Source organism: Empidonax traillii, unplaced genomic scaffold (assembly GCF_003031625.1).
Source record: "Empidonax traillii isolate 1590-97213 ecotype Southwest subspecies unplaced genomic scaffold, ASM303162v1 scaffold127:size982661, whole genome shotgun sequence".
Lineage (NCBI taxonomy): Eukaryota > Metazoa > Chordata > Aves > Passeriformes > Tyrannidae > Empidonax > Empidonax traillii.
Window position 1 is genome coordinate 319,293 of NW_020955320.1, and position 22,683 is coordinate 341,975.

The 22,683-nt window shown below is 40.1% G+C and overlaps 1 long non-coding RNA gene across 1 annotated transcript in view; it reads right to left on the reverse strand.

Annotated features, from left to right (window-relative positions):
• Positions 1-526: 526 nt before the first annotated feature.
• The window catches only part of LOC114057350, a 37,568-nt gene continuing 15,411 nt past the window's right edge, over positions 527-22,683 (reverse strand). Inside the window, exons 2-3 of the long non-coding RNA XR_003571194.1 lie at positions 1,323-1,517; positions 527-594 (exon numbers count right to left, since the gene is read on the reverse strand). This is a non-coding gene — a long non-coding RNA (uncharacterized LOC114057350). The remainder of the gene's footprint in view (positions 595-1,322; positions 1,518-22,683) is intronic.

Sequence of the window (22,683 nt, forward strand, 5' to 3'; positions counted from 1 at the left end):
CAAAACCCATCTTTCTTCTTGTGTCAGAAATTACAAAATGCTCTACACAAATACAGGTTTGGAAGTGAGTACTGTGCAACGGATTGCAAATAGAAAAAAGAAATGCAAACCCAGGATGTAAGTGCATTTGTTCTCATGTTCTCATAGACCAGAACCTGGTCTAACATTGGCCTCATAGGCTGAACAAGGAACATGTGCAGCTGGTGCTAGGTCAGAAGTTGGACTCAAAGATCTCAGAGGTCTTTTTCAACTTGGTTGAATCCATGATTCTGTCATACTACTTTTCATCCCAACAATCAATTCAGTGACAGGGAATGAATAGAAAATTACTAAAGAAGAGACAGAAACTAAACCAGAAAACACAGTAAGATCTTGTTTGAAAAAAATGCATATTAAGAAACACATGTTGAAACTCAGTTTCTTTCAGAGTGACTCCTTTAGAGTGACCATGGTGGCTTAATAATAGATGTGCTGCCAGGCAGAATGGAAAAAAGATATTATGCAATTTGGGGAGGCATTGCCTCTTACCACAATATTTCCACGGGGCAAATAGCACAATTCTTCTTGACACCCGTTGACGGCCACATCTTCCAGCTGCCAGGAGAGAGCGCCAACAGGTTTGGTCTAGTATGAGTGAGGGTGAAGATATCCTGAGCATTTCCTGTTGAAACTAACTGTGCCACTCGTGTTAAAAAACAAAAACAAAAACAAAAACAAACACCAAACAAACAAACAAAAAAACCAACACAACTTTGAAAAGCTGCTAGGCCATCGAGTAATGGTGGGTCCAACAGAGATGGATAGGATTTCAAATCTCCATGCATGCTATGTTCTACTTGCTGTCTTTGTGCAGCTCCAAGCTGATCATGCACCACTACTCACCAACACCCCCTGCAGCGACAGGGAGTACAGACACCCCACTCCCGGTCCCAGATAGCAATACCTCAGTGCCGAAGAGTCTGGGACTGCAGTAGATGAGCTTAGATTTGGTTGCCTCAATGATAGAGGTGTTCAAAGGGGGAATAAATTTTAGAGAGCAGCCAAGTATGTTCAGAGCCTCACTGACCTATACTCTGAGGGGGAGATGAAAAACCTCCATATTTTGACTCCTTTAAGCATAAGCCAGGGAAAAAAGGACAATACAAGACAAAAGAGGAAACAATCCTGCACAATGATGTGTAATTTAACTGAAAGTGGTATCCAGTTTTAATTCATTAGGTAGCATGTAATTCCAGACCTTTCATTCCTCCACAGCAGGAAACACTCCTTTAGAACCAAGTGAAAAAGTAGGATGTTTATTTCTTTCAGAAAAGCCCACTTACATTCCAGTAAACCTTCCTTGAGTACCTCAAGAGCCCTCAAGATTACTCTGACTGGAGGAACGAAAGGAACATTCAAAGGTTTACAATAATCCTTTTCCTCAAGAGTAGAAGAAAATATCAGATGTGTCTGCAGCTTTCAATGCATTATTAATACCAATCACTTGGCAGCATTTGTTTCTGTGAGATAAATTTGATCTGTGAACACAAAAGAAAGAGAAGGAAGATAGCTGGTCAGACTAGTCACAGGAATACCTGCTGAGCCCAGTAAAGAAAAAATATTTCTGCACCAAGACCCATGAAATGTGGACATAAAGCATAAAGCGTAGTAATACTTGAAGAAAATATATTCAGTTACCAATCTCAAAGAACAATTGTAATGCAAATTAAAGCAGCACTTAAGCAACAGTGCAGACTAATTACAGATATTAAACCATGTAAAAAAACCCTTTTATCAAATAAAGCAGGCACTAAAGGGCATCCTGAGACACTTACTGTGCCACTGGGTTTTCTTCAGGGATTTTGAATCTGTGAATACCTAAATGCTTCCCAGAAAAGCTGGATACCTTGTGCAGCAACACTGATCCCTCTGCCAGCAGGCTCTTTACTCAGCTACCTTATGTGGACTATGTAGATTTCATTTCTAGTCTTACAGGTCTGGGATATAGGAAATAAAACAAAACAAAACAAAAGGGTAAAAAAATAACCAAGATGAGAAACCTCTGGATTGGTGGCTCAAGTCACCAAAATAGAGAATAATTACTCATGCAAAAAGGGTGCAATTTCATGCCAGCGATCTGAATGCTGCCATAACTCCATTAGTCTGCTGGGGACTGGACTCAACTGAAGAGACAATCTATGACATGATAGGTAACAGCAGCTGGGTAGAACAGTAAAATGACTCAGATGAGAAGGTCACAAAAAGTTCTTGCATTTGAAATGTGTGTTTTCATGTCAAAAAAGTTTCTGTGCCAGCTCAGAAGAGACTTACTCCCAGACTCCTGCCAAATGATTTGAAGTGGGAAAAGTGACTAAAGGTGAAAACTTGAGATGCAGCTCAGTTTTGGGTTCCATACAAAGGCACCCAAATTCAGCAGGTGACACAGGGATTCTTATTTATCTTTTAAAAATGCCTCACTACCAAAACCAATAATCAAAAAACTCCACCTGACTTCCTGGTGTCATTTAGTGTGGATTTGCCACACCAAGACTGCAGGAGTATATCAATGCAGAGTATAAATTAAATTCATTAACCCTTCACCCTGTATAAGGACTCTCATTCACACCTTACTGTTCTTCAATCACAGTAAATTATCCTTCCATGTAGTAGGAGAAAGCTGCTGCAATCTAGTAATGTCCCACCTGGATGGAAGCTTCCGTGGCAGTATAACACGGTTTAATTCAACACTTCTACATAGACTCTGCTGATTTACCTTAATTTTCTTGAAAAGAAATTACTTTAGGGAGGGAATTTGTCTATGCAGTAGTCTGCTTTACCAGATAAAATAGGCGATGCCTGCCTCTGTGTAGGGAAGAAAGATGGTGGCTAGGAGAAGAAGTGGGTCACAGAGTCTTGAAGCAGGTGTACAGCTTTCCTTCAGCCTCATGGAGAGGCCCCATGAAAAGATATGAATGCTTCAGGCTCTTTTATCTCATGGCAGAGCACACTGTCCATCCCCGGGCAGGCTGAGGGAGCAGCACTGCTGGTGCAGAGATAGGGGGTTCTGTTTGGCTCATTAGGTCAGGGTGAACTGCATGAGGGCAACAGGAGTATTTGCAAAGCCTGAGTAGAACCATGGCATTTTGCAGGTGCTTTTCAAAGACCAGTTCCGTGACTTCACAGGGAAGTAGAGAGGGAGGAAATTACCCTAAAAGGTCAGTTAATTAGGGCTTTGTCTGTATTTTCCTTTCCCTTACAGAAGGAAGTCTGCTTTATACTGAGCATCCATTTAAAGTAGCTGCAATTGAACTTATATCATTCAGCTAATATACTTGGTCATTCAACAGTTCTTCAAGACAAGTCATTCATTTTATGCAGCTGACATCTTTCTTTGCTTTCCCACTTCCCCTACCCCAGATTTCTGGGAGAATGTATTACTCTGATATACCATCCTACTCATACAGAACTTCTGTAAAGCAACATTCATATAATAACCAAAATGACCTATTCATCCCTGATAGACCTCAGTCTTTCCTTAATCAAGTCTATAGTCCCTCCATCATGTCATCCTTGTTAAGCAGGCCAGACTTATCTTGAAATGTCAAGAGCCACTGTGACTAATTAATTATTCTACCTTATCAGTCTTTTGAGAAGTACTTCAAAAATCACTGAAGAGTCCACTTCAAAATGATATTGTCAGTCAAGAAAGAAAAAATTCTTATTCAGTGCAGAAAGTTTACTCAGACAAAAAATGATGTTCAGTACAATATCATCAGCTTCCGAAAGTTTAAAGGGTTTTGCTCCCAAAGAATCTTGCTATGGTTTTTGTGGGTTTGCCATGTCCTACCTGCCCAAGCATAAATGCACACTTACACAAAAACTCTGAGCAGAGAACAACCTTGTCGAGAACAACCCTGTCAAGAACAGTTGTCATCCTCTTCTACATTTTACAAAATCTTTCTCAGTCCCACATGGGGTTTTTTCCATCTTCCTTTTTCTGGTTTAGAAAACAACCACAGTGCCAATGCACTTTGATCATCACTCCATAAACCTCTACAATCTGAGTGTTATTAGGAGCAATCAAACTCTGAGTGGGATAAAAATAACCAATACATTTGTACACTTCTTTCTTTTTAAGATAGTGTAATCCACTAACACATGCAAAAGATGCATTCATTCAATCATACTAGAGAAAGACAACCCATCTCTTGAGCTATAATGGTGAAAGTGCCCATTTATGCCTGTCTCTGTCTTAAGAATTGAGCAAATACAAAAGGCTGTCGCAACTTAGGGTTTATGCTTTAATATTTATCAAAGATTTCTAACTAGAGAGTATTTTACAAAGGAATCAGCTGGGGGAAAAAAAAAACCATGCCTTAAATAATTTCCACAGGAGTCCAGCCAGACCATGCTGTGGGTTGACACAATGTCCTACTGAACACACTCGGAGCCATTCAAGATGCCTAAAATATATGCTTTTAACAGATGTTAGAGTATCTGCATTATCTTTTCTATGTCTTTATTATCCTTACAGCAGATTCTTTAGCTTCCGTTGACTGGGAAGAGCAATGCTGTGTTAGCTATTATGAAGAGTTTAACTCATCTTCTCCACAAAATAAAGCAAGTGGAACTACAGGAAGAATGTCAAAAACATAACAATTTGTTTGTCAGATGTACACATCTGTCATTCCAGTTGTTTTCCACAATGATTCTTACAGAGCATGCACTATCTTCCATACAGAGAGATTCCACATAGTTTTAGTGGAATTTTACTGGAAAAATACTACTAAAAGTATATATTTGCACCTGACTATAGCATCAAATGGAAAACATTCTGTCTGATTTCCTCCTCTTCTCCTCCCATTACTTTTAAGGTGAAAATTGGCCCTTCTTATTTTTTCCATGTCTGCAAAATGCAAAAGCCTGTTTTTAGAACCCCTGAGATTTTCCTGTTGGAAAATCACACTACGCACTTAGGATGTTTCTGCTGCCTGCTGTAGGAAGCATCTGTGTGTGCAGAATAAAACAATGCTCCTTTTCCAAGCATACTGGAACTGCACAAATCAATACACTGTGTTAAAATGATCAGATTTGTTTCTTATCTTCAGTTCATTGTTAGCACCTAGAGGAGGTTGAATGAATCCTGTGCTCTCAGCAAGAATAGACAGTATTTCCTCAAAATAAACTGATTGGTTGTTAAATGTATTTATATTTGATTTATTTAATCGAAAATCCCCTTATTATGTTGGTTTGTTGCATGAGGATACGAATTCTTTTTTGCCTAAACTTTTAGCAACCCAATTTTGTTACAGAAATAGCTTAACTTCTATGATTAAGCCTGTGGGTACACCCTCTTCTTCGTCCAACTGCTAAGGCTGACTAATAAAGCTGTTACTGCTTGGAAATGAGGTAAGCCATCTCTGGCTCTGCACTCCCAAGCCTTCTATGGGGAAAGGAGAAGCGGTACATGTCAGAGCTGGCTGTTTCCATTCCTAGGGCTTTGATTAAGGACAGAAAATGGTTTCTCTCTGAGCACAGGAAATGGCTGTACAGTAAATACAGGCTGAAAAACAACATGCTGTAGTAGAGACTGATAGCAATGAACACAATACACATTGCAACAGTAGCAGTACAGCAATGGTTTGGATAGACATGAGACTCCCTCTGGCTCTCCACAAGCTGACCAATGAGAACAGCTATCAGAGGACTGAAAGATGAATGGTGAGTGACAAGCACTTAAGGAAGAAAATGCTTTGCAGGAGTTGTGAGAGAGACCACACACCCTTGACAACATGCAAATTTATCTTACAGCCTGCAATACTGGATTTACTAGAGGTTTGTCACAGTCTGTGTGGTAGCAAGAGAGATGCTCGTCCCCTGGAGGAGCCACAACTGTGAGTCAGGCCTTAATAGCCTTAATTCCCCTCCTTTCCTTGGGGGAACACCAATTTGTGGCTGGCTGTGACTATCTGCTCAGCTCCTGCAGATGACCAACAGCTTGGCTGGGAACATAACCCAGATTTTGACAGTGTAACTGTCATGTAGGCAGATACTGTCCTTGTGCACAAAGATCAAAAGAGTGTTCCCAGGGGAAGCAAAACCAGGATTGCTTCAGGCTTTTCAATAATGGAGTTCAGCAGGACCTATGGCTACTGCCAGCAAACACTAAAATTCTGCTCATGACCAGTGATGTCTCTCCAGGCATCAGCATGCCTCCAAGGCAGATCTCAAGAGGAGCCAGTATGGCTGAGTTAGTGCTGATTAAGGAGTAGAAATCCTTTGAAGAACTAGCTGAACAACTGGCCTTATCCTCCATACAGCATCTAGCAAAGTACATCAAGTTAAGCCCTGAGGATATCTGTAGTAAGCCTGGAGGAAGGCCTTTTATCACCTCCAGCTGAGCAGGAGTCACCCCCTCTCCCCAGATAAGCAATGGTCACAATGACCCGGGCATGATCACTTTTGAGGTGGATTACTCTAATTTACTCTATCAAAGGCTGGATCCAGGCTATACCAAACTTCTGTTTCTCAGGCTGTGACTAGTAAGTGAAGGCACTGCTCAGTTTCTTCCACTGAACCCCAGTAATTTTCAGAAGATAGATTAAAGCTTTGCTCCTTGTATTCCACACAACTAATATGTGGACTAAACAATTTGTAAACAGCCAGTATGCCTAAGAAGCCAGTTTTCAGCCCACCATTTATCTAGAGACTTTCCCGGAGCAATGCAGCTCTATGCAGGCACATGACAGCCATAATCAAGAGATGCTCGAGGACCCAGGCCTAGAACAAGGCACTGCAAAAAAATGCAGTTAAATGCAATGTCTCACAGTTTTTTTAGAAATTTTTAGAAATTCAGAAAAAAACTTTCTCTGCTCTGATGGTGCTGGGGATATTTTACATAAACAGACAGCATCTCATACTCAGAGATTTCTTAGCCTTTTCCAAAGATTGCATGGATTTGCCCACACAGTGGCAGATACCTCTGAACTTGAAAAGGGTATTATTTTGCACTAGTGACACAAGAGAATTCCAGTGGAGACTTTCACAGGTAGGAAAGTAGCAGCCTGAAGTGGGGCCACAGCTCTTCTCCCACGTAACCCAATGTCAGTTGATGGGCGCTGTGATCTCCAAGGCAAGGGCACCCAGCATCTGACAGGACCTGCCCATGACTAGTCCTCACCTGTAGGCTCTGTGTAACAGATTTGCTGGTTTCTTTGGAAAAAAACTCCAGGATCGCTAGTAGCTGTACAGTTTATAATGGAGTCAGAAGTTTATAAATAAAAATCATCTTCCTTGGCTATTGTGCCTGGAGGACATGTCCTTGTATGCAAGGAGGAAACACTGCATTATAAGGGCATGAGGCAGAGTAACACTTGTTGAAATTAAGTACCATGAGGGTTAAAAAATTATAGAAGTATAGTATGGGATAAAAAAAAGAGGTTATTCCCTCATTTTATGGAAAAAGAGAGACGAACCAAACCTGCAGAACCCACAGCCATGATCCAAGAAGTAAGAACAGGATACTATAAACCAAACTTCAGAGAAAACCAAACTGTTGATAAAACTAAAGAATATCTTTGATTGAACTTTGTGCTAGTGTTAGTCATTAACCTAGTAAAATACCACCCACAGACTCACCCCTTACTCACATAAGCCTCTTCCTTGTGCAGCATGTGCCATAAATAAGTGTATCAAACAGAGACAAGATGAGAGAATGCAAAACCAAGGACTACAGCCTTAGGTTGTTACATATATGGGAAATGTCAATTTTTTTATTGTTAGAAGTGTATAAGAAATGAGCACCTGTCATACTGAAGGTGTGCTACTTTTGTGAATTTATCACCTAGCACCCATCTCTGCACAGAGATGAAATAAACAAATATCCTAACTCTGTGTGTGAATTGGCTTCTTACACACCGGGTGAAAGAACCCATATTTGGGACCATAAGCTGAAAACACCATCTTTATAGGTGTTGTAGATGGTTTCCAAGCAGATAACCAGTATCTCTCCAAGTCCAGAAGGCCAATTTGGTCTCAAAGCACATCTGTTGCTTCACATAAAATTAAGAAGTTGCAAAACCATCTCTTACAGTCTTGTTCTTGCAGAAGGTATCACTTATATAGCAAGAACTTAGGGTAACACTTCCAACAGCATAGTGTTTGCCACCCAAATATGTTACCTTACATAATTTTATTTTTTTTTTAAATTTAACTCAGTATTTTCTCCTGTTGCCTTTAAAATTTGCATTTATGTAAATAACCTACAACCTTTTCCAGTTTTCCTCTGCTTTCTCTCTCCCTATTTCAATTGTCTTAGACATCTGTCCTGTGAATGTTCTTCACACATTTCTGAAGAAAGATAAAGACTCTGCAGCAAGTCAAAAGCAGATACTACTAAATGGCAATACTTGTTCCACACCATAATGACATGTCAGAAGCAACCACAAAGCTTTTCTCTGTACCCAGACTTCTGCTTGGTCATGTGGAGGATTTCAGTGAAGGGGCTTGAAGTAAGGGACATGATGCCCTCTGATTTTGAGGGTGGTAGTTACACTGATCTGGGAGAAAGATAAATTAGAGTATAAATAATTTTAATTCTTCAGTTTAATTACAGAGGAAGTGTACTTTCAGGTACATCTCCTCCTGTACAGTCACAAATAACCAAGAAACAATAGCTAATTTTGACAAATTGTCTGCCTAACAAGTTAATTTAGCTAAACAAGAAGTAAAGCAGAGCCTGCTAGATGGAGCTGAGTTGTAGTCTCTCCACAAGGACACTCAAATCTCAGATATGTTGTTATCCCATTCCCAAAGAAAATTAAGAACATTTGCAGCTAACTAGTGCTATTACTTACATAGTTAGCAAGCAACTTAATGGGCTATAGCTTGAAGAGAATGCGTAGCCCAGTTTCCTGAACAGCTTAAGTTCAAGTTGCTGGCACACAGGAGAATGTGTGCCACCGGGTGTGCGATGCTTTGTTTTTAATTTATGCTGTCTTAAACTATCTGGCACAGATAAACCAGCACAACACTGTAACAGCACCTTCATTCAGCTGTGAGGAGATATCCTTAACTAACTGGTAAGCACCACCTCTCTTAATTTCCAGAGGTAAAAAGCAAAGTATATAGCAGAAGATTTCTGCTTATTTTTACACTCTCTCTGTCTACATTCATGTTATGAAATCAGAAAGAATCTTCCCTAAGAAGAACCAAACCCCTCTACACAGGCTACAATTTTTCTTAACAAAGTAGTTGTGACTACCATTGTCACTACTCTTAAGGAGTTTCATAAATTTGTGGTGCGCTGCTGGGAATGAGGTGAACTGCCTTCAGACCTCTGTGACACTGTCATCGTCACCTTGTACAAGAGGAAAGGAGATAAATCGGACTGCTCAAATTACTGAGGTATTACTCTGCTCTCCATTGCTGGTAAAATCCTTGCAAGAATTCTTTTGAACAGAAAGATCTTCTACCTGAAAGCCAGTGTGGTTTCCGAGCCAACAGAGGTACCACAGACATGCTATTTGTTCTCAGACAACTGCAAGAGAAGTGTCGGGAACAGAACAAAGGACTCTATGTTACCTTTGTTGATCTCACCAAGGCTTTCGATACTGTGAGCGGAAAAGGTCTGTGGCAGATTTTGGAACGTTTAGGATGTCCTCCCAAGTTCCTCAAAATGATCATCTCGCTTCATGAGGACCAGTGCGGTCAAGTCAGATATGGTGATGCACTTTCTGAGCCGTTTCCAATAGCCAATGGTGTGAAGCAAGGCTGCGTTCTCGCTCCAACTTTATTCATGATCTTCTTCAGCATGATGCTCCAAAGGGCCACGGCAGACCTCGATGATGAAAACGGTGTCTACATTCAATATCATACCGATGGGAGCCTATTCAACCTAAGGCACCTGAAGGCCCACACTATGACCTTAAATCATCTTGTCCGTGAGCTGCTTTACACTGATGATACCGCCCTCGTTGCCCTCACAGAAGTAGCTCTGCAGCATTTAACATCCTGCTTTGCAGAGGCTGCTGAGCTTTTTGGGTTGGAAGTCAGCTTGAAGAAGACAGAAGTTTTATATCAGCCTGCACCTCAGGAAGTCTCCCATCATCCCCATATCACCATTGGTGAAACGAAGCTCAAATCAGTCCAACAGTTTAATTACCTGGGAAGCATCATCTCCTCGGACGGTAAGATTGATGCTGAAATAGACAACAGGTTGGCAAAGGCATACAGTGCTTTTGGTAAACTCCATAAAAGAGTGTGGCAAAACAAACACCTGAAGAAAAGTACCAAGATCAGTGTTTACAGAGCCATTGTACTGTCTACACTTTTATATGGATCTGAATCATGGGTCATTTACCGCCACCACTCGTGTCTCTTAGAACACTTCCATCAGTGCTGCCTCCGTACAATCCTGAACATCCACTGGACTGACTATGTGTCCAACACGTCTGTCCTTGAACAGGCAGCAGTCACGAGCATTGAGGCCATGCTGCTGAGAACACAGCTGCATTGGGCAGGGCACGTCTCCAGGATGCAGGACCACCGCCTCCCTAAGATCGTGCTCTATGGGGAACTTGCTGCTGGCTGCCTCAAGAGAGGAGCCCCAAAGAGGAGATACAAGGACTGCCTGAAACAATCCCTCAGCCTTGGCCATATTGATCACCACCATTGGTCTACCCTGGCCTCCAATTGAGAGGCCTGGAGACACACCATCTATAACGCTGCTGCTGCTTTTGAGAACACACGCAGGATCACTCTTGAGAAGAAAAGAATCGCGTCGAGAAGAAAAGAAACGCAGAAAGAATCGCGTCTCATCTACATCATCTGGGGAGTCTTTCTGCTGTACCTTCTGCAAGCGGACTTGTCTATCTCGCATTGGCCTTTTTAGCCATCAGCGTGCTTGTAGCAAGCGTGGGTAGAGCCCTTCTCAAATCTTTGTTCACGAAGCCTAGCCATGATGATGACTCTTACGGAAAGAAGCCTCACCAGTCACCCCTACTAAAAATCTAGAAAAGGTCTTCAGTGGCTGGAGAGGTCTCAGCAGTATAAACTAGTGGACTGAGAATCTTGGCTGCATAAAGTGCTGGAAATATCACTTGCTTTTGCAGCATTGCAGGAAGGAAAGCTAAATCTAAAGACCGAAGTTCACTGAGTAGAATCTCCTATCAATATGGGCATTGAAGCCTATTTGACTCAAATCCAGAGAAAATGCTGTCTCCAAATTTCTTTAATGCCTAAGGTCTGCAGTTAGAGAATTGAACACAAAGTCCCTAAAAATGCAAGAAGTCAGTAACAGTCATCAGTCATTCTTGACAGCTCTCAGCTGCTTTTTGGGTATCCACTGAAGATGCCTATTAGGAAAAGCTGTACAGAGCAGGCACTGAGCCACACTGTGGTTGATTAGAAGTGCCAGTGCATGAGGTAAATGCAGACACTGTGACTTGATCAGCACTGATTTGAACCATATGTTTTGGGAATACCTATAGATCCACTTGTTCCAGAGAGGTACTTAATTAATTACTAAATTAATTTTTCCTATCAGTTAGAATTACATTACAAGCTATCTCTGCAATGTGAACCTTTCAAAATACAAACTGAGTAACTACATTTTGGATCACACTGGCACTAATCATTGTCTGTGACTGCTTTAACAGACTCATCATCACAAAACAGATTTTCTATCACAGCAGAAAAAAGCCCTAGATGAAGTCTTGAAGATACAAGGTGTCTTTTCAAAGTACTTTAATAAGCTTAATTGCTGTCTTATTCTTCTCTCAAGTGCACTAATCTATTAATCTGTAGCTCAGCTGTTGGTACAGTCAAACAGAAAACACCCAGATGCAGATGTGGTTTCCTTGGCATACCCAGGAGGACAGTGTTTTACTCCTTCTCCATCCAGCATGCTAGTAAAGTTATCCTTAGCTCTCAGCAAAGGTTAGAGAAGTCCTAATGCTTTTTAATTTTTAGTGGCATCATCTGCCAGCTTCTTATCATCTAGGTCCATTCTTTTTCAACTGATAATGCTATTTCTTTCAAAATAGCTGGTTAAAAAAACCAAACAAACCAAAACCAAAAAACCCAAAAACCAAAACCCACACAGAAAAAGAAGTAAGGTCTGAGAAAGTCTTTTTGATAAACAGTGAGATAAAAAACACCTAAAAAAAAAAGTTCTGCACACTTCTCAAGGCCTTTGGCAAGAGGCCTGTTCAAGCTCTGTGTTGGCATTGTCCTTTCCCACCATACATTTTAAATAATTTCCCCAGAAGTCAATAATTTCTAGCTCCTAACACTGAAGGCTTATTGTAATTATGAATGTCTTGAGACTATGGGTTAAATAACATGTTTTAAACCTTGGCTTATGCTTCCCATAGAGACATTAGAGGCTATTAAGTACTTCACCATCACTTGACAAATTTTATAATCTGTCACACAGAGGTATCTGGAATTGCATGAAAGAATACCCATAGCAATGGATGAATGAAGAGTGTGTTCACTGGTGTCCTCTTGTTTTGAACAAGAAATCTTCCACATGAAACTTCTGGTAAATGCATTCAAGAAGAACACATATATAATCAGCCTAATATGTTACATTCTCTAACAGTTGTCTATAATGAGTCTTTAATATCTCAGTTCATGGACGTTTGGTCCAGAACATAGCCTGCTTGGCATGCCCTGTTCAGTTCTTTCTGTAAAAAAGTGCGGGCACTTCACAATTCATTCAAAACAGTACAGTGGGCATGTCCCTGAGCTTATATAAAAAACAATGAGGCTTATTTTGAAAGACATCATGTTTTCTAGCTCTTAATCCTCTTGCATATAGGAAAGAAAGGATTTTATTATATAAAATAATAAATTAAAAAAGTAGAATTATCCCAACATAAATAAATATACCAAGGTACCCAGAATCTCTGAAGTTTATTGTTACAATTAATTAAAGTGAAGTGTATTACCACACAGTCTAGTCAGCCATCTGCAAAACCCAGTATGCCAAAGGTTTTGAAGTCCAGTATTATATGGTACCCAAAACTCTTCACCAAGGCTAAGATGAAAGCAATTGGTGGAGTTCCTTCAGCTCCAAAGGGCTGATTTATGCAGTAGAATCAGCCAGAAATAGAAGCTACAGACAGAGTAGGATCCAAGGAGCTCAATATCAAGAAAAAGAAGAAAAAGTTGATTTACAGAGAATGAACGTGGAGAAGAAGGATACTTAAGAAATGGAAACACATATATCACTGGAAACTCAATCAAGTGAGAAGGTGTAGGAAATGGAGAAGAGGCAGAGAGCAACATTCCCTAATAACCTAAGGTAATTCTGACAAATTTACTTTTGTCTGGTCCTCTTTTCCCATGCAGAACAGAGTATGAAAGAGATTGTAAATATGGGCTTACAGTACTGACAAACACTTCTTTTTTCCACACATGCCAGCTAGTCGTGGATTTCACAATCAGTGTAAGCCAAGGCAATGTGGAATGCTCACTAATGTTGCATAACATTTATCTAAAAAAAAAAAAAAGAGAGAGAAAAGCTTCATTTTCACATTACAGCCACACAGCTGCTAATGCCAGCACAAAAGAGGCAGTAGGAATGTATGGTCTGGGAGTTCAGACCATTGTGAACTGGCACACTGCTTATGGACAGGGCCATTGTACTATCACTCCAGGAATACTGTGTAAACAGAGAAATGCATGACTAGCTTTTGAGAAGCCATGATTTATCGTATGCCAAACACTGCTTTGTTCTGATGTAATGTTCCTCCTTGCTCTTCCAAGAATACATCAAAGTGGCATAAATCATAAGAATGCAGATAAGGTACATTTCTGAATAAATCACTGCTGGTTACATAAATCTCTTCACCAGTATGACAGGACTTGGAGGAAATTACAGCTTCTGAGCATTTTATGGGGAGGGTGCTCTGCTCAGTTCTTTTCACCTGAATGAATAAGAAAGTAAAAGTTTTTGAACAATACATGTCAGAAGTACAAAAGCTACCCATAAAAGTATTTTATTTAACAGATAACCTAAAAAAAGCTGATTTTGAAGCTCCTGCTGTGTCAGTGTTAGAGGTTAGTTCTTAAATGACTCATACTGCCAGCAGACATACGCAAAAACCTAACTTTATGATCATTTAAATGCTGTGGCAAAGATCGCTAATTTGGTAGATGCAAAAATGGACAATTTCACATGCTGTTTAACCTGTTTTTACTAAGAGGTTCCAAAAGTATCAGAAAACTTTGACAAACAAGGTTTAAGATGGAGAAGTCACGAGTCTCACTTCATTCGGTGTTCTGATTAACTGCAGATTTTTGACATGGAAATCATGAGCAAAGGCTGCAAAGGAAGTTGGTTCATAACTGAAGTATATAGATGTGTATATCTATATTTATGTATGTGCACATCAATATATATACACACATATATGCCTACATATAGAGACACAATCTAGTGCTCTAATCAGCAGTAAAGTTATTCCCTTAGGCAAAGACAAGAAACGAGACAGGAAGACTTAAGAACCTGATTTAAGTCCTGTTGCTAAAATACTTTCAATGAACATGAAAGCAGCTGATAAAACGTGTCACATGCCATCTGTTCATACCACATAATAAAGGTGATGGATAGGATGGCACATTTCTCTAATTTTTGTCACCTTTCTGTGACAAAATTCCTTCAGACCATCATAGCTGAAGCAACAGCACAACGAAATAGCTTTGGTGATCTGTCTCAGCATTCCTAAGGGAAGATAAGCAGATAATGTCATGAAGGAAGGTGCAACCATTCACAAGCTATACTTCTGCGCAGACTAATCCTAGGCATGTTCATGAATAGTTCCATTTGTGGATAAGCTCTTAAATTGAAGGCCTTTGCTTAGTGTGCAGGCTTTGGTGGTCTGGATTGAGGTGTGGTCTGTGTGCCACACTTAGAATTCTATTTGAAAAGCTTGAATCTCAGCATATCAAGGCAGTGTGATACACCTGGACTTGGAGATGGTTACAGGCTATGGCAGAAAGCATCTGTTAGGCCATGCTTTTAGGCAGAGCTTTCTGTCTTTTTGCATTTACAGCCTCAGGGGAAACAACTGCTAGCAACTGTTTCCAGTACTGTGTGAACTGCAAACAAAAACTGGGGAATAGAAAGTTTTGAAGCTGCATCTTAGACTTCAGTTTTCCATTTAAAAATAAATATAAACTCAGAAATATTTTAACCAGATCTAGAACCCATCCATTTTTAATAAGTATTTGTCAGGAAATGTCTCATTGACTAAAAAACTTAAAGTGTACCTCTACCTGAAAAGTAGCTTTGGTAGTTTGAATGTGCATGATTATTTTGCCTTTTGTTTCTACAACAGTGGTTTAGAGCTGTTGTGTCATTCACACTCTAGCTACTAAATCACTGTGAAAGGGAGCTCACAAGAACAAGTCTTTGCTAGATAGAAACAAACCAGCTGTTTCCTTCTTTTCTTTTCTATTAAGAGGTTTTGAAAAAATTGGTTTTGGCAACAGAAATAATGCTATTGCTGAGAGGAAAATTAGTCTTGTAATAAAAACAACTTCTCACTCATTCCACCTTTAAAATTTTTCATTCCTACAATGTTCTTCTCAGTTCTTCTCAGGGAGCTAATTAGAAAGTTCTTTAATTGATGAGCATCTGACCATTAGGGCATTTTCAATTTCTCACAGCATCCCAGATGACACCTTTACAAAAAAGCATAACTGAAAAGAGACTAATTGGAACAATTAATTGAAACAACATACAGTTAATTTCAATTATAGAATCCTGACTGTTCCCTCATCCCTGGTTACGTGGCCTCCTGTACCGGGGTGATATTCCTGTAGACTCCTCAGCAAAAGCTGTGTGAAGATCCCATCTGCTGCTGATTATTCATGTATTTACTACTTGTATTATCATAACAGACATCAGCTCTACTCCTGCACATGGTTCCCAGTGTAAGGTGTTCTATAAAAGCAGAACAGGAAGATTCATGACTGTAGACATGAACATGGCTTTGCATGCTTGAATTACCCTTTCAGTCAGGAAAAAAGTTAAGCCACTCCCTTGAACACTTTGGTTTTTAAATGTCCTCATCACAAATATACTCAAGAAATGTCAAAGAACACTTGTAAACAAGCAGTCTTTTTCCAACTAAATGTCCAGCTCTGATACTTAACAAGCTCTGGGAAAATGTTCCAAAATGTGTTTTTTACAGGCAAAGGTTTCATACTCCAATTTGGAGGCTCCCAAACACTGAGCTACAAAATCTTACCACCTGCTCATTGTAAAGCAGGAGGTTTCTTGCTGTTATTTTTGCAAGAAGCAACTGTATATCACTGTCTGTGGCACCCTGCAAAACTTAGCTGGGTGCGTACTCATACGCTGTAGGCTGACCTCAAAGTGATCGCACTCCCTTGCTGCACCAGTTTCTGCCAGCCATAGTGATTAATAAAGTTATGATCCTGTCAAATGCATGGCAACGTTTCCACTAATTCCTGTGAGGTTAGGATTTTCTTCTGCATCATTTGGTGGATGCAGTATTTTTTGTACAGGGTGCACTGATGCCATATTCACCTTCAGAAATTATCTGAGTTGTAGCTTGAAACAGCATTACAACTCTTTCATCTACACAGAGCTGTGTTTGACCTCAAGACTTAAGCTGTGCTACAGTTTCTTATGGGAAAAACTGTTTGATTTTTCTATAGTAGCATTCATTTCCTATGCCATGACTCCTAAGTCTGCTACAGGGATCTTATATAAACCGCCTATTCAGCAAGCTGGGTTGATTTTGGGACATGACTAATTATAATTTTATATGGTTGAGTGAATCTTGTACTGCTCAAGAATGGGCTATCTGGAGAGCTGCATTTATTCATAACATCCACCTGACTTTCTCAAGCACTGTCCTCCCTGCAACAAATGACAGAAACCATTCTTACCTCAAATTAATTTTTCCTTATGTATGACTCTTCTTATAGACTTTCACAGTTCCCTACAGGAAATACCACCATTTCACAGTTCCCTTAGTGGGAAATACCATCTGAAGCTGCATTTCATACTGACATAACCTCTTCTGCCGGTAGCAGAGTGAGAAACCTCCTGATTATCCACTGTGTTAACATCTCCTGGGCTTTAGAATCACTGTGGAGATACAATCTATGGAAAGCCTGAATAATGATACCATCTTAAATGTATGTCAAATCCTTAATCTCTTATTTTGCAAACCACAGACCACCATCTATAGAAAAAGTAGCATTTCTTTGTAAACACAGGCTACACAGGTGTGTTTTGCACTGAAACAAACCAACCCTTGTACTCACTTTCTGTCAAGTGAAAAAAAGCAACCATAATGCCCTACACCTACATCAGGAAGATGATCTTAACTTTGTGTAACTTTGTGTGCCAAATATGCTTATTGAAATAGGTCAGGTTGGTCCCATTTTAATACAGTCCTAGGTAAGACAATGACGGTGCATTGACAACAGTTGGCTGACAGTCCCTCACCCAATTGCTCTCTTACTCCCCCTCCTCAGCAGGAGAGAGGACAAAAGTAAGATGAAAAAGCAGTTCAGTAAAAAAAGCAAAAGCTGCACCTGGAGCAAAGCAAGAAGAGGAATTTACTCACTATTTGCCTTCAGCAAGCAGATGCCCAGCCACTTCCTGGAAAGCAAAGGCTCAGCACTTGTAATAATTGCTTGGGAAGACAAATGCCATAATGGGGAACGTCTCTGCATCCTCCTCTTTCCCCTCAGCTTTTATTTCTAAGCATGATGCCATATGGAAGGTCCCTGTGGTCAGTTTGCATCTGCTGTCCCATTTGGGTCCCCTCACAACCTCTTGCCCCTTCCCAGCCTGCTGTCCTCAGGGTTGGAGGGTTAGTTTGTAGAGAAAGCTTTGACACTCTGCAAATGCTGCTCAGCAATAGCCAAAACACTGGATTGGTATCACTGGAGATTTATCAACCCTGCTGAACCACAAATGCAAAGTACAGCACTGTATGGGGTGCCTGGAGGAAAGCAGACTCCATGTCAGCCAAAGCCACTACAATGGTATAGTAAGATGTCCAGTGACAATTCACACAGATAATGTTTCCAGATCAACAGAAACTATGTAAGTGCCATGAGAACATTTCCTAGATCCTACAGCACAATGACAAAGGGGATACTGGGAAGCTTCTCAGTGACTTTTGATGGAAATGTGAACCAGGAAGGTAAACACTTATCTCTTCTCTGAAACACATTGCCTTCCTGCAGATTACCATCATTTTGCATCTTTTGGAGGAGTCATGCCAGCCCCAGACCTGTCAAGTGCCACTAGAAGGTTCTTCACTGACACAATGCACAGCAAGACCACAGCAAACTCTGTTGCAAAGGCTGCTCTGGGCAAAGGGGAAAACCCACACTGCAGTGAACTCTGCAAAGTTTTGCCTTTCAGAACTTATCAAAACTAAACATCACAGGGAATTGAAAAATGAGATACAAGAGATTTCAGAGTTGAATTAAGCTAAGCTATCAAATAACAGGTCAAGCAGGTAGTACACTGCATCTTCATACACAAAGGACTTCCACTGCCTTGTTTCCATCATTACTTTTCTACATCTTCCCCTAGTTTCTTACATTCTCATGGTTAGAGAAACTAACTGGAATGTTTGGTGCAACTCGCCTCTAAATGAACTTTTCTAAAATATCCACAGCTTGTGAGCCACTAAAAATCACTAGGAAACTGACTGCAGCAAAGGAAGCATATTGTGAACTGAAAAATCTGAATGAGAGGATATTTCATTTCTGGCATCAGATGTGACTGAAAGAGGCCCTGCATATTTGTCATGTGTCTATATCCATATCTAGACATTAAACAACTGCATTCAAGATAGGTTGCTTTACATTTATTTTTCTCCTACCAACGTGTCTTAGTCAGTATGTCTCTGCTACTCAGTAGAGATAAAATTGAAAATTTCAAATTGTTCACAAAAGAAGCAAGATTAGGACAATAAAATCTCATTTACTGGCATAAATGGAATGATCATTCATAGAAGGAATTTGCTCTGTGATGTACTTCTATGGCACAAGCAATTAAATGCAGACAACAGGAGCTGTCTTTTAAAACTATAATAAGTGTTATAACTGCTAATAATGACTGAAAACAACAATATGATCTGAAATGCCAAGCCATATGACCTCACATTTCCAAGGCGGTATTTCATGCTGCTCTTGTCTTTATGTTTACAGTATTATATCCTACATACCATTTCAGAAATACCAATTTTTCTTTGAGGTCTTTTGGTAATTTGAACTTTAGGCATGTATTACTTTAGTTGTAAAAAGTCTTGTTTTTACAAAGCTACCAGAGCAGTCACACCTGTATGTGATCACGAGAACTGTGTAAATTTTCAGAATTCTATAGAAACTACAATATTTCCAGATTTTATAATAGGCTTTCATGACTTCCAATAGTCTTAACCAAAACCGAACATTCTTAGTGAAGAATATGTCATTGTTTCAGCCCATAATCCATTTTAGTTTGTTTGTAAGTTGTATGTACAAGAAACAGAACCTGTGCTTCTGGTTGCAACACAAAATATTTATGGATGACTTATTGATCCACATGTAATGATAAAAAGTCATCTAGGTGAGCAGCCAAACTGGACTCTCTGCAAAACTGGGCATCAAATTTTGCTCTGTAAAAGATGCCTCTACCAGAGTGTAGCACATGGAAAATGATGGAAGCCTGGTTCACTGTCGGAGAGACATTGCCTGTCTGTAATGTGTGTTAGCTTAACATCTGGCTCTTCATTTATTCAATATCTTATACTGTAGTCAGCTGCTGATCCCGCTCCTCCTCCATTGATTCAGGTGTAGGCATCTGTCCTCCATCTCTCCATGGCACTCCCAACTCTGCACCGGCAACATAAAGGACCTTGATAATGTAAAAGTTGTAAAGGTAATTTGACAGGATGTAAATGCATCTCTTGCCACCTTCACTATGCCACAGCGATATAAGGTAACCTTCTTGTCAGTGAGGCTGGTTACTATGCAACTTCTACACTTGTGCTCTTATCAATAATAAGAGCTGAAAAAAGTTGCCCCCAGAGACAAGCCAATATCCAGAACACAAGGAGAATCATACCTTTTTGTTGAAACACATTACAAATATGAACATGAGCAGATCAAGGGTTACTGCAGGAATCCAAATCTATGTGGAAAAAGAACAGTACAAAACCTGATGGAGAATCTGGGGCATGGTGCAGACACTTCCATGCATAAAATTTCATTATTTTTTTGAGTTTCTATGCAGACCTATGACCCACTTCTGTTCCCACTGAAATCCATGGCAGATTTAATAGGTGCTCTATTTTTTCATTTTAATAGGCACTCTATTTATAGAAATATGTGTAACTTAAAACTATGTGAATTCTGGTCTTGCTTCACCTCTGCTCCTCAAGGGATACTTCTTACTGAAGAACTAAATACTATTCCATAGCATAACTGTGAAAGTAACCATATACTGTGCCTAAAATGCCTGTCATAGCATGTTTAGCAGATTACCCTTCATTGGAGAATAGAATTTTTTTCCTAGCTACTAAATACCACAATCATAGTTTGTCATTAAGACTTTGCCTGCTTTTGACAGACCATTTGTTTTCAAAACAAAATTAAATTATTTTATACTTCCTCATCTTCAACCTCCAACAATTGGTATTCATCAAAGCATAATGCTACCAGAAAAGGCACTGATGAGGCATGAAAGCTGGAAAATGGAGAGCTGCTTCCGATTAGTCAGTCTTCTATCCTCTTCTGCAACATCATATCTTAAAAGTCAATTCTCTGATACACTTTATTTTTTATTTTTTTTAAGGTGAGCTGGAAAAAAAAAACAACTTTCCTGATACATCTGGGAAATATCCATACAAAAGATTTCTTTCTCTAGTACTGCATTACTCAAGCTTCAGTTCCTCTGATGGGTCTAATACAGCTTCTTTCAGGACTTCAGCATAGGAAAAGTAACATCCCACAAAAAAACCATTGATGTATCTGTTTCATAACATTAAGTACATACACATTAAAAAAAAAGTACCAGACAGATATCAGCAAGATAAATTCTGGTGGTACTTAAGCTTAGATTTCAGTTATTCCCATTTGCTTTAAATCAACACCTGGATCCATTGCTAGCCAGACAGGAACTCAGAAGCAGTGCCCACAAGCCCTGAGCTATGAGGTACCTCCAGAGGGCCTGAGTGATTTGATGTTGAGCTATACAGGCATACTCACAGGGAGGTAAGCAGTATGCAGGGATGATTGTAGGGGCAGCACAGTGAAAACTGGTGCTGCACTAGAAGGAATGGTTTCATCACCTTTTCCCTGCTCACAGCCCTCTCATGCCAGTGCCATCACTCGTGGCCATGCATACAGGCTAGAACCAGGAAGCTGCTCAGCTGAAAGCCAGCAACAGTGAAATGTCTGGGGTTTAGCCAGCTGGTCCACCAGTTCTCCATGTGGCTGCACTTGTAACGGGAAACCATGGGGATGAGTGGTCAAGCACAGTGGCAGGCACAGTGCCATCTCTTTCAGAGCAGTCTGCACTGTAGCTGATTAAGCAGCCAGAGAACTGCAAGTGGGTAAAACCGTCCTGCAGGTCAGGTGTGCCTGCAAGCCCTACACTGGACAGGACTAGCATAGCAGTACCTTAAGAATATGTTAACCTGTCTGGAAGTAAAAGCCTCTCTTTCATGGCTTTTAAAAGCATATGAATTACCCAGTCCACAAGCAACAAATAAGCTTGCTTAATTAAAGAAGTTTTGTTCAAAAGTGGTCCAAAGTATTCTATTCATTTTTCTTAACCTCTGTGTTACTTCTTATCTAGTTCTGGGATCCTCATAAACTGTTATGGGATGTGGATAAACAAGCCATAACAAGCACACAGGAGCTCCCTTTGCCTGCACACCAATCTAGTGGGCCTCCAGCCAGCACTGAACTGAAAACCCTTGTGACCTTGTTAGGGTGACACTGTGCTGGAGCTAATAAGCTGCACACAGAGGTAGAGCGATTTGGGCTGGGCTTCACAAACACGCTTTTGAACTGGAGCTGGCTGGTGTCCAGGCCACTGAACACATATGCAGAGGGCATTTGTGCATGAGTGCAATCAACCAAGGAGACATATTTGGTGTCATCGGACTGCAGGCTACAGCTTCTCTCCAGAAGATTTGAGTATCTGCAAAGCCTCTACTCTAGATTTCAACGTGTATGCACTGTATTTAACCTAATCTTCCCTTCTGAGACAGTGGAAACCTGCATTATACAAGCTATCCAGTCATCTTCTGGCATTGTTTATACCTAATAAACTGCGGGATCAATTTGGCTGTTCCTTTTTGCATGAACTGTCCATTTTCAAATTACCTATGTTCAACAAGGCACATGAAACACAATGATATGTCTTCCATTTTTGTAACTGCTTCGTCTCACAAAGCTGAAGTTTGGCCACGTTTTTCATTCAAGAAACCTATGCATTAGGAAAGTCCTGTTCAGTTAAGCTTGTTTTTTAAGACATCAATAAATCAATACAAATTCTGATCGTGTAACACAGTTAACAAGTGTTTTGGTTCACATTACTTCAGTCACAGTTCAACACAAATAAATGCTAATATATTTTCTAACTTGGCCATTCTAACTTGTTGCAATTATTTACCACACCACCATTGACCCAAAGCAAGTATTTCT